Below are 11749 nucleotides of genomic sequence, written 5' to 3' on the forward strand. Positions count from 1 at the left end.
ACACACACACACACACACACACACACACACACACAGAGTATACAACCCAGTGTGTGTAGGGGGCTGTTACATACGTAATCCACATCTTCTTTTTAGAAAAGTGCTGTAACCAGAAGTGCATATGTCTACCAGGGTGGGGAGGAACCCTCCTAACCTGGGTCATTGGGCAGCTAAGAATGCATGAGTCAGAGGGCCAAGAGAAAAGGAAGCATGTCTTTGTATCTTTGTGGAGAAATGTAATTTTTAGAAAGGTTTGAGAGTGGAAATATGAAGCTGCTGTCCCACGAGGTAGAGAGCTGGAGAATGCTAAACATTACTAAATATTCCTTTCCGCAAGGAGAGATAGAAACCTTGAAGTTTGCTCCTGACAGTCCACTAGGTAAGGTAAAGGGCAAAAGGTATGCATTAGCACTACCTCCTTCTTCTCACCATAGTGTCAGACAGTTGTTGCAGGTGATTATTGACAGACTTCTGTGGAGTTTATATGCTTTCCCAGGTAGGACTGAATCAACAACATAGTGGGCATGTGAGGCATTTGTACATGAAACACTACGTCACCATAACGATGAGCTACAGTGACATAGCTCATCACTATAACAACATAGCATCAGCGGGCACTAACCATGACACCACCACTGCTGCACAGTAGCAATGAGCTACTGCACAGCAGCTTATTGCTACTCTGCAATAGGGCTGAAAACAACCCATGCACTGCCAGGACTGCGTAGTACCAACTGTGCAGTCAGAGGCACATATAGACGCATCCAGCGTAAGCAGAATTAGATGTATGGGTGACTGTGTTAGATTGCTTCTAAGCATGCATAGTAGCCTAAATCTCTAGTCAGGAAACTTTTCAGTTCAAAATGGAGTTTAGATCTCTTAGCAGAATTCAGGCTGTTGCATAAGGTGGAATAGGATCACCCTTGGTGATGTAAATGCCCATAAGCTACTTAAGTACCAGTTAGATGAAACAGGATCAAGAGGCCTTAACCTTAATTCTTCTTAGACAGATCTGTAGCCTTTTCTTTTGCTGTATTGAGATCCTATGTGCCTACACAAATCATACTGAAACGTGCTGAACAGCAAGAAGCCTAGGCATCACAAAGCATCATTATCAATACTAAAATTATCTGAATTTGATCATTTTACTCCACAGTAATCTACAGTAGAACAAAATGTATTACATTTGAGTAGCCAGATCTTAGCTGTTGTCAGTGGAACTATACTAATTTACAGCTCGTGCGGATACAGCAATATGTATGTCATTAACATTGAAATATCTATGCAGGCAGCACAAACACTGTTTATTATAAAAACAGATAGATCTGTATAGATATATTTATACCTATATTTCATTAAATAAAGTAATTACATCTTAATAATGTAATTATTTACTTTATTTAAAGTAATAAAGATTTCATTACTTCTTGGAAGGCCAGAAAATGGACCCATCCCATCTTATTATTTATATGTATTTGCATTGCTCAGATAAAAACTGGGACTTCACTGTGCTAAACACTGTATAAACACTTAAAAAAACAGTCCCTATCCAAAAAAGATTATAATTTAAGTGAGGTGTCCATACTGAAGCAGATAATAGCCTTATTTCATAGACAAGGAAACTGAGGCATAAACTATTTGCAATTTATTCAGTGCTGCATGGTAAGTCTAGATATACCTATGACTGCACTCATGGATTAATGTCTAATAGAATAAATACTTTCTTTTTGTGAATTAATCAAATGCTACAGCAAAAAGTGCCATGGAAATGAATGTGAGTAAATGACTCTAAATCAATGAACTTCTAGATCTTTTTATATAAGGTTTCTGCTACATGTTACATATATTATACAATTCAAGAAGGGGAGGAAGGAGGATCTGAGTAATTATAGGCCAGTAAGTCTCACCTCCATGCTTGGAAAAGTCTTTGAAAAGATTATTGAAGATCATATTTGTGTTAGTGCAGCAGGAAAAATAATGGAGCTGGGCAACCAGCATGGATTCATAGCAGGCAGATCATGCCTGACTAATTTGGCTTTGTTTTATGACCAGGTCACAAAATGCTTAGACTCAGGAGTAGAGGTGGATGTCATTTTCTTTAGATTTTAGGAAGAACTTTGATACCGTATCTCATCCCATTCTCATAAATTTAAGAGGCAGTGACTTAGATGCTTACACGGTCTGGTGGGTGGCAAACTGGCTTGGGGGGGATTGCACTCAGAAAGTGGTAGTAGACGGGTTGGTTTCAACCTGGAAGAATATGGGTAGTGGGGTCCTACATGGCTCAGTCCTTGGACCTGTACTTTTCAATGTCTTCATCAGTGACTTGGATGTGGGTATGAAGTGTACTCTGCCCAAGCTTGCAGATGATACTAAATTGTGGGGGGAAGTGAATACTCTGGAGGGTAGGGAACAACTGCAGGCAGACATGGACATGTTGGATAAGTGGGCAGAATGCAATAGGATGCAGTACAACAAGGCCAAATGCAGTGCTGCACCTAGGGCATAAAAATATCCAGCACACCTAGTGGCTGGGGAATGATCCTCTCAGCAGCACAGAAATGAAAAGGTATCTTGGAGTCACAGTGTGATGAAACTATCAGTGTGATGAAATCACCAGCAAAGCTAACTGCACTTTATTGTGCATCAACAGATGCATGACAAATAGAACCAAGGAGGTGATACTTCCCCTCTATGCAGCGTTGGTCAGACTGTAGTTGGAGTACTGTGTCCAGTTCTGGGCACTGTACTTTAAGAAGGATTTGGATAACTTCAAGAGGGTCCAGAGGAGGGCTACTTGTATGGTTAAGGGTTTGCAGACCAAGCCCTATGAGGAGGGACCTGGACCTCTTCAGCCTCTGCAAGAGAAGGCTGAGAGGTGATCTTGGGGCCACCTACAAATTCATTAGTGGGGTGCAGCAAGGAACCAGAGATGCTCTATTCACCAGGGTGCCTCTTGGGGTATCAAGGAACTATGGTCACAAACTGACAGCAGATTTAAGCTAGACGTCAGGAAGAACTTCACGGTAAGGGTGGCCAAAACTTGGAATGCATTTCCAAGAGAGGTGGTGCTCTCCCCTACCTTGGGAGTCTTTAAGAGAAGGCTGGATAGGCATCTGGCTGGGGTCATCTGACCCCAGCACTCTTTCCTGCCCAAGCCAGGGGGTCGGACTCAATGATCTGTTGAGGTCCCTTCCGACCCTAGCATCTGTGACTCTATGAATTAACTGGTTAATCACACAATACATTTAGACTAGCCATAATAAGAAGTGACTGTCCAGATATAAAAAGAGCCAACCAGCTATACAGTTAGTGCTTGAAATTGTGTAACAACTCTATAGCTAGTTTTAATTTGAATGTGTAGCAGGGCCCTAACACAAAGTCATTCTTTCTTCTTTAATTTTTTTTTAAACTTGTGCTTCATGATTAGGGAACAACTAACTAGGCTGCAGTAGTGGAGAAAATGGGAGTTTGAGTAGCCTTCAAACTGAATATGAGTCAACAATATGCTTTTGTAGCAAAAAAACTAGTAGCATATTAGGTTATTTTAACAGTAGTGTCACCTTCAAGTAAAAGGAAATGATTTTTGTACTCTCTGCACCACTGGCAAAGTTACTAAAGCTACTGAAGTAGATAATAGCCTTACTTAATAGATAAAGAAACTGAGGTATAAACTATTCATGATTTATCCAGTGTTGCATGGGAAGTCTACTCTTCACCTGGAGTATTGTGTTGAGTTTGATGCACTGCACTTCAAGAAGGATTTAGACAAATTCATGGGTGGAGTTAGGATTTTGAAAAGGGCAGTGCAGATGGAGTGATATATCATTCCATATAACATAACACATTTTTCTCCAGTTATAAAGAACTGAGATACTTTAAGCATATGCTAGGGGCCTAGAGCTATAGTATATTATATTCCATTTAAATTTGAAATAAAAACAAATATAACTCTGTTGGAAAGTTCATTAACTTGCTATTATATATAAAAACACAACAAAGTAGCCAAAATAATCAAAAGATGCCATTTCATTAGTTCTGTAGTCATTAGATTTAAATGTACTTTTCTTTTTCAGATTCATAAAATTTATCCTTCTTGAGCATCTTGGCAATGCATCCAGTACTTCACTGAAACTTATTTCCATACCTGAGTTAATGTTCACTTGAGTTAATGTATTTAGCTACAGTTAAAAACAGTCTGCAACACTGTTAAATAAGAGATACAGTACTAGAAGCAGCTAACAGATAGTAGAATTACTAAAGAAAAGTGCACCCGTCTGGTCTCGTATAGGCACTCTCTAGCAACCTTAAAGCATGCACCAGGCTCTGGCTGCGGGATGTGTCCCCAGGACCTGTGCGTTAGGTTGTGTTCACCCCCAAAGGAGGCCCCGACACTCTCCTGCCATGACTTGATCTTCTTTTCTTCAGTGGTCGGGCTCCCCCTCACGGTTTGTCGCAGACCGGGAGCTGCCCTTTGCAGGTGTTCTTGGGGCTCCACTTCCCCTACACCCCAGCCATATCCCAGCCCTCAGGACAACCGGATGATGGATCGCCAGCCTGTCCCACTGGTGTTTCCTCCTGCTTTTGTCTCTTCTTGCCCATTTCTCAATGCCCCTTTACCCTGGGTGACTGCGCGGTGTGGGGCTGTCCTCGTCTTGGCGTCTGCTCCCCCTTTGAAGCATCACAGTCCACTGTGCTGACTCCGCTCTTCCTCTTGACCCAGGGGCACTTAGAGGTGCCTTCCCTGGTCCGGGCTCTGTGTGCCCTCCAAAATAATCAAATAAAAGAGAAAAAGAACAGTCAGGGTACAGGCCTCACCCCACCCCACTCACAGATCTGGCAGATCTGTGTTCCTCAGGATCCTTCGATGCTGTCCTCCTTGGCCTAGCTGCCCTGCTGAGCTGGGTGGGTATTTCTTTTAGAGGAGCCAGGACTCTTCCTGTGGGTCCCCGTCTGGCCCCCTGCTGAGCTGACAACCCTGCTGGTGTGCAGCCTGGGGAGCAGCTTCACCTTCTGGCTTCAGCGTTGCTACCCCTGTCTCTGTTTCCCTGCCACTGGTTTTTAAATCAGCCGGGCAGTGGTTTTTGATGACATCATCTGCTGGCACTGTTCCCAGCTGGAAATAAAAGCAGCTGATGAATCATGCTAGTGGTCCTTCTTGGTACAGCTCCGCTTTTCCTAAAAATGGTAAGTGAGCCCTCTCTTCAGGGTTTTTTTCTTTCTTCACGCAGGTCAGTCCTGCCTTGGGTCCTGCTGTGGGAGGGTGCTCCTGGGCTTCCACTTGTATCCCCCTTGGACAAAAAGATAGCTTGATTAGTGGAACATCGAGACTGTTAAAAGGGAGAGAGGATCCTTAACATCTGTGGAGTGAAGTGTTTAGAACAAATCAGGTAGATTATAATGATCCATTAAATCAACTGACTTCGTCAGTGCTGCTTGAATAGAAATGCTGCTGCCACTACCAGGCAGTTGGTTATACACTTTGGGTTCCCAGGAATTAAAGGTGGTGAGGGATACAACTGCACCCCTCATGGATCCACCCCTGGACAGACTGCAAAGGGTCTAGTGGAAACACCAAAAATGATCAGAGGTCTAGGAGGCATAATTTACAAGGAAAAGTTGGAGAATTGGTATTATTTAGTTCTGAGAAGAGAAGAGTAGGAGATGGTTTGATAACACTCTACAAATACCTGAAGGGTGGTTATAAAGAAAATGGTGATAGACTGTTCTCTGTGGCCGCCAGGGACAGAACAAGAAGTAACATTTTTAAGACGAACTAAGGATATTTAACTGGGATATTAGGAAGAACTATGTAGCTATGAGCATAGTGAACGATTAAAACAGGTCACCCAGGGAGATTATGGAATCTCTGTCCTTTGAAGTTTTCAAGAGCAGGTTTGACAAACATTTGGATGGGATGGCATTTGGATGGGATGGTTTAAACAGCGATGTTCCTGCCTTGAAAAAGAGATTGTGTTAACTGAGGTCCCTTTTAGCACTATTTTCTATGATCAGCTGTTATAGGTTAGTAGTAATACAGCCAGTGTGTAGTTCTAAACACATTACTTTTGTCTTGATAAAGTCCCTTTTAAGTCAAGTAGTGTATGTTGTTATAAATACAAGTGAGTTGATGTATATATTGCCTTAACTTTTTAATAGCCTGTTATAATATCATTGCTTTTTAAGGGATGGGTGGTACCTTTTAAATTTTTATGAATAATTTGGAAAGCTTGAAAAATAGAATGCATGGGAATCAGAAGAGTTTGACGGAATTATATAATGTGCACCATTCACCAGTCCACCAAAATCTCATCTACAAAGCATTCTTACTATGATGCATTAAAAAAAAAATCTATGTGTCCAAGCTGCAGCTTGGAAATAAGCTTATTCCATTGCATTTCATTTCATGGTTCTCTCTGAATACTTTGAACACAATATTCTCAGATGTTTCCTCATTTAGACAGACCTGGTTAGAGAAGTTATGATATTTCAAGTAATGCTGTTCATGATCCATGATGATTATTATAGATTGATGTGTGACGGTTTCCTGGATTCTTGATAGAACAATGCTCTTAGGATATGCACCTGAATACACACGCAACACAAGGAAGCTAACTGTGGTTTAAGAACACTAATTTAATGAAATAGGTTTATTATTTAGCCCATAATTTGCAGCCTCAGTTTAATGAGACCTATATTCTAGTTTTTAAGCTTTTAACAGAATTCTGAAGGCTGATGTGATGGCCACGGAGGAGAATGAGGCGGTTTGCAAACTATGTTTCATGCTGCTGCAATTCATAAGGCAGGGCCTGGGAGTAATGAGGTAGTAATGCCTTCATTGGTGAGGAGATGGATTAAGAGCATACATATTGCATGCAAAAGGCTTATGGCTGTATGTATTAGCATCACCAGAGTGCAGTGGTACCTCTCTGAGGCATATGGAAGAAAGGGAGAGGGGTATAAAATGAGAAGATGAGTCATTAGGGTCCTGATCCAGCAGTCCCTTATTTTTCAGCAAAGTACTGATGTACTTGCTTAATAGTTATGCTGAACTGGGCCCTAGAAATGGATGGCTTAATCTCCCATGCACCTGGTTCAAAAAGGCAAGATTATTGTGAATTGGGGCTTAATAATCGTTGTGGTGTACAGTAAGTCTGGGTCATGGTCACTGAGATGAGAGAGAACAGTTTTACATACTTCAGCCATTTAGAAGAAATAGAAAACATATTCAATAATGACTTTACAAGGAGTAATGAGCTTCCCATGAGCAAAGCTCATTACTGTGCAGAGGGCCAGCACTAGTCCAATGAACCACTTAAGTCCCACTTAGCCCTCAAAACAAGGCTTATGTAGAACTTAAGTGGTTCCAAAGATTTGTTCTGGCCTCTGCTTTGAAGTGAATGTCATGCAGACTGTGTAAAGACTATCTCCTAATGAGGAATGGTACCATTTGATATAAAATGACAAGGAAGCAAACAGAACACAGGAAGGCCTATATTCACTTTAACAGCTGCTCCCTTTGCTAATTGATCTGTTGCATCATTCCAGTGACTATTTTAGTTTGTTTCCAGCTGTGGAAGTTTTAATTTCACAGTTAGGGGTATCTGCGCAGCTGGCAGAGTGAGCTAAATATAAACACAATTATTTCAGCAAAGGAATGAGAAAAAAATGTACAAAATACTTTAAAAATAATATATTCCAAGGGGATTTGGGAAGACAACTAAGATTGTGTGGCAAAGGGTTGATTATGTGCTTATGACTGCTAGCAAAGAAATATTTTTAATGTGCGTTTCAGTCATGGTAAAAGGTGTTAGAGGCTGGAATATTTTATAGATTTACAGGAAATGTCTGGCATGTACCCTTAATTAAATTTTACCTAAAATATCCTGTGACTATGCTTAAATGCTAATCTAGAGGGACTAAATTAGGGATGAGACTAAAAAACCCATGATTTTTCAATCATTGCTTTACTGCAGAGATATCAAGCCAAAGTTAAGTTTCTATTGCTGGGTATAGCACTATTGGTTTGATACCATAAAACTCCTTTCCCATGGGATATCAAACCTATCTACTGATGCCTGTCAGTCCTGCACAATACTGAGATTACTTGAGATGGCTATAGTTATACTGAGTTGTACTACTGCTGCTCGAACTTTAACCGCATACAACATGCAAGGCAACTTTGAAAAAGTTGCTGCTACTCCTTATTTGGAGTATAATTTGCTTGAAATTATGGAATTAAATTTTGCATTAAAAATATCCAAAGTGCATTTGTCCATTCCATATGCAAATATAAAGTGTTTCTAGATAACAAGAATACCTTAATTTAAACACTATTGTCACAAAAGTATAAACTTGGGCACAAAATGATCCCATCTACTTTATCTACTATATTAATGTTAAGTTTAAAAGATCTTTACTTTCCCATCAAGATAATTATTCATCCTGGGTAAATAGAGATTTTTCAAGGTTTCCTTAAATTTTAAAATATTTTTTACATATGTGCACTTCTACCAGCTTATTCAGGATTACATTGATGAGAGCTATAATACCTGAATAAATGGATTAACCCATATTCCAACAATTTGCCTACTGCTTTAGATTTTTTTAACATATGTGTGTTTCCTCTTTAATAGTTTGACTTTTTAAAATGTGATGTGTTGTTCCATATTATACACCTTCATTAAATCACTTGGTTTGGCTACAACTATAAAAGCAATGCATGCCAGATGTATCAACTAATGTACTATAACATAATGTAGTTAATCTGAAATGAATGCCATAAAAACTCATTGCCTCACAGGGATTCAAGACATTTGGGAGAAAAAACCCAACTTTACAACAATAAAAGTGCTTTTATTTTTTCTCACTACTATTATTCCTTCCCTGGTCTTTCATAATTCTAAATGTTTGATGTCCATGTTTTAAGCTAACGCTTGGGATATGACAGTTGGTTGATATCTATATGACGCATTGTTAATTTGAGAACAAAACTGCATATTTTTGGCAGGGGAATTTTGTACCTTACTCTGTTTAAACATTGAACACGTTTCTTCTTGCCAGAGATCAGAAGCTGGCATTCACCAGTCACTCACTTCAGTAAAAGGCAGAAGTGTGCTGCTTGTAAAGGCAAAGTAGGAATCTGAACAAAGCTAGAGTAAGTACCCTGCAGATACTTTTATTAACTTAACCTTAACTCAGCTGGTCTTCTTTGGACATCATTCGTATTTACTTAACCCAATCTGATATACACAATTTTGGAAAGATAAATTGTCCTAGAAACTTAAGAACATAGCTCATTGTGAAGGTAAAACAAAAGCACTAAATAATATCCAATCAGTTTGCAGTAATAGATTAGTCTCCTTTGTGTCTCTTTTTCAGGAATTCACTTCTTAAAGTAAACCCTCAAATCAGATCTTGTACAGACATTCAAAAAGCAGCAGAATTGATTCAATCTGTGCAGATTTCTCTAAGCTGCATAGATTGGATCAGGAGTGAAGGGAACATATGTTTGCCCTTTGGCAGAGGGAGAGGCGGAGATACTTGCACTGACTGAGGCAAGAAGGCAGGGAGTGCTCCCACATGCTACCCAGCATGCCAGAGACAGCCAAAGGCAGTGAATTGCAGCCAAGCAGGGCCTGTCCCTGATTGGCTGTCAGGCACATGCCCTCAAACCCTTGCTGTCACCATGGACCCTCCCCCCCCGCCCAGCTCTAGGCTTCCAGGAGAGCCCCAGAGGGGGTCACCATGGCATACCTCCTTAAGCTGCTGCCGGTCAGGCTGCCAGCTGTGCCATGGTGACCACTTCTGAGGCTCTGCTGGAAGCCTAGGCTGGGCACAGGAGAGGGTCTGTGGTGATGGCAGGGGCTTGTGGGGGGTGTCTGACAGCCAATCAAGGCTGGCCCAGCTCCACAGAAGGAAGGCTCAGGTTCCTGTCCCCACTGCTTGTCATAATACTCCTGGGTTGCCTGGCGTGTTGTGTCAGAGCTTGATATCAGCTGCAGCCACAAAGATGCACCAGACAACCTGGGAGGCTTGTGCTGGGCAGTAAGGATGGGAGTGCTTTATAGAAGGAAGGATCATCCCCACTAACTAACACAAGTCTCCCAGGGTGCCTGGCACATCTTGCCAGCTGCTGCTGGTGCTAAAATGTGTGGGGCAGCAAGACATGCATGGCAGCCTGTAAGTCTTGTATTGGGCAGCAGGGCCCGATTCTTCCTTCTCTGGAGTGTTCCTGTCCCTGCTGCTTGGTGCAAACCTCTCAAGCTGCCCAGTGTGTCTTGCTGGAGCTGGGCACCAGTGACATGCCAACAAGACATGCCCCACCCCCCTGCTGCCATTGACAGCTGACAGCTTGCAGGGGGGAAGGGCTGGGGAGAGGAGCTGCTGGTTAGTCAAGCAGCAGGGGGGGAACCCCACCCCACAGGCCCCCCCAGCTGTGCTGACTCAGGCTGGAGCCAGGATTGACTGGGGCGAGCCCCCCCAACCCTCCACTGCCCAGGTGCCACATCTCCTGCAGGACCGAACCCCTCCCACCTCCCCCTGGCAGTAGATGCCTGCAGCCCTGTACTGTATGGTAGGAAAAAGGGGGCTCCACAGAAGGTAGAATCGGGCCCCTCGGAGCTCTGGCAAACTGCAGGTGGTGGCAGCAGGTGCCTGGCATGATTGCAGGAGTCATCATTGTAGGAATTGCTCTGGGTGTCTGCTGCCACTCCCTGCACTTTGCCGGGTCTGATCTTTCCTTCTGTAAAGCTAGCCCCCTACCTCACCTAGGAACATTGGGTAAAAATAGAAAATTCCTGTGCTACAGATGCTACCTTCCTTCCCCCCACCCCATGGCTGTGGCTCGCAAGCATCCCTGCGAGGTGTGGGTTTGGGGGAGCCCATAAAGCAACCTGGGATGTTGGGTGAGTGTGAGCTAACTTGAGTCAGGAGGGGATCTGATACAGAAGTTCGATAGACTGGTATAATGTAAATCAGTTAAGTCTGATATTGCATCCATCCAGGTCTATCTGAGACTGGGTTCCACCATTTTTAAACCATTCTGTGTGCTCCAAACTTCTGTTCTGTTATGGGTATAGACCAGTTTCCAAACACCTAAACCAGAAAACTGTAATGTCTGCACCTGACCCAGATGATATGAATCAGTTCACTTGACAATTATGGAACTAGGGCATGGAACTTTTTAGTTAAAGATCTAGGCCAGGGGTCAGCAACTTACAATCTGTGTCCTATATTTAGCCCACAAAGGTCTGATCCCGTCCAGATTTTATTAACAGTGTGGTGATTCACAACCATCCAATCCAGCCCATAGTTTGCATTTTACTAATGGTGCACTAATCCTCTCCAGCTGCTCCAGTGTCTTTGTTCTCTCTGGAGAGCTGATCTTCCCTTCACTACAGCCTCTGGTCACTGTCACTGCTGAATTGGCAACCCCAGATTTTTACTAACTGCTTTTTGGCAACACGATTTTGGCAGAGGCTGCATTGAAAGGGTGAGACAGCAGCCTTTTAGGCAGAGCTATGATGGCTAGAGAAGCTGTAGGGAAATGGCCTGAGTTGCAAGCTGTGACTTGCTGTTAGTGAAGGGTTGCTGATCCCTGACCTAAGCCATCTTCAGTTCATCAAAGTACTCTTTAGTGAAGAGTATTACAGTGAAAATTCTGAAATTGTATTGGACTGTAAAATGATTGGCTATAAGGGCAACTTGTCAAGTTTCACCCGCAGCAAAGCTTTCATAGCATATAAAC

The sequence above is a fragment of the Crocodylus porosus genome, unplaced genomic scaffold, assembly GCF_001723895.1.
Source record: "Crocodylus porosus isolate Cpor-Errol unplaced genomic scaffold, CroPor_comp1, whole genome shotgun sequence".
Lineage (NCBI taxonomy): Eukaryota > Metazoa > Chordata > Crocodylia > Crocodylidae > Crocodylus > Crocodylus porosus.